We start from the raw sequence: 1,885 nt of genomic DNA on the forward strand, positions 1-1,885 counted from the left end.
TGGCTGTGCCTGCTGTGGCTTGGTGGCGTGATGGTGTGCTGGTGCTACCAGTGGGTGGAAGTGGGGTGTTTCCTCTGTACCAATTCCCTGGGATGGTGCGGCAAAAGGGCACAGTGCAGGAACTGTATGCATAGAGGTTACTCTTCTGTCCACATATCCTTTGGCTTTAGCCAAGAAGCCTAGCTGGTAAGTTCATCTGCCTCACACATGCAACTTCATAGCTTTTTGCTGACAGGGTAAAACTAACCCTTTCTTCTAGTCTTGAATTTTCCCTGTGACACAGTAGAATTAGTATGTGTGATTAGTACCAAAACCTGCATGGTATCAAAACCCCAAGAGTTGGAAAAAACCTAAAGCCATTACTGAATGCCTGAGTTAATTAAGGGGAACTGTGATGTTGGCTTTTGGGATACTCCCTCCTCAGTCTCACTTTGGAATTCAGCTGCTCAGGCCCAACACCACAAGTTCATGTATACTCCAGTCCAACTCCAGAAGTGTTAGTCTATGAGAAGCATGGTAGTATTTTTAATCCTGTGTTTATTGTTGGGTTTTTTTTAGGGTACCATCTTTCTGCCTGGCAACAGAGTAATTGAGCATCCCTGCAATGAAGAAAGTCCAGGAAAGTTCCTTTTTGAAGTTGTTCCAGGTAGGATATTCTACTCTACGTAGTCTTTGCAGTTTTGTTCTTGGTGACAAATGGCCACATCTGTTCTGCCAGAACAGAAGCTGAAGGTGATTAATGATTCAATTTAAGGAAAAAGAATTTGTTAATAATTTCATTCATAATTTTTTCATGCAGCTCCGGGCAGCATAGGAAGAGGATGTGTTTTTTATTTATCAGTGTAAAGCATGATTGTTCACAGCAAGGGGCTGCACCACTGAGTTGCATAGTGACAGTACAAGTATATTTGGTAATTATTTTAGATTATATTGGACTCTATGAAGTAGTGTGTCCTGTGGTAACACAGGAATCTGTAACTTAGCATCAGCAGCTTATCAATGTAGCACATGGGCTTGATGACATCAGTACCATCACAGAAGAGTGCTCCCTGGTCACTGTGGGTGGATAAAAAATTATAACAGCAGCAAGCATTGCTGCTTTGAAACCCTAAACTTGTTTTTAGTTGTGGTTTTTTGATTGGGTGTTTTTTTTCCTGGGGGTAGATTTGTCAGAAGAATATTACCCTGTCAGCTTTGGCTGGAACTCGTTAGAAAACAGAGGGTTTATGACCTTTGGAAGAAGGGGCAGGCAACTCAGGAGGACTACAAGGATGTCATGAAGTTATGCCGGGAGAAAATTAGAAGGGCCAAAGCCCAGCTAGAAAATAATCTGGCTACTGTAGTAAAAGACCAAAAAAAATATGTTTCTGTAAATACATTCACAACAAAAGAAGGGCTAAGGAGACTCTCCACCCTTTATTGGATGCGGGGGGGAACATAGTGACAAAGGACGAGGAAAAGACTGAGGTACTTAATGCCTCTTTGCCTCAGTCTTTAAAAGTCTGACCAGTTATCCCCAGGGTACTCAGCCCCCTGAGCTGGAGGACAGGGATGGAGAGCAGAATAAACCTCCCATAACCATGGAGGAAGCAGTTAAAGACCTGCTGCACCACCTGGACACTCACAGGTCTATGGTGCCAGATGGGATCCACCAGAGAGTGCTGAAGGATCTGGAAGAGGAGCTTTCCAAGCCACTCTCCATCATTTATCAGTAGTCCTGATTAACAGGAGAAGTCCCAGATGACTGGAGGCTTGCCAATGTGATGCCCATCTGCAAGAAGGGCCGGAAGGAGGATCTGGGGAACTACAGAGCTGTCAGCCTGACCTCAGTGCTGGAGAAGATTATGGAGCAGTTTATCTTGAGTGTGCTCGCCAGGCATGTGCA

Source organism: Egretta garzetta, unplaced genomic scaffold, assembly GCF_000687185.1.
Source record: "Egretta garzetta isolate BGI_Z169 unplaced genomic scaffold, ASM68718v1 scaffold323, whole genome shotgun sequence".
In the NCBI taxonomy this organism is placed as follows: Eukaryota; Metazoa; Chordata; class Aves; order Pelecaniformes; family Ardeidae; genus Egretta; species Egretta garzetta.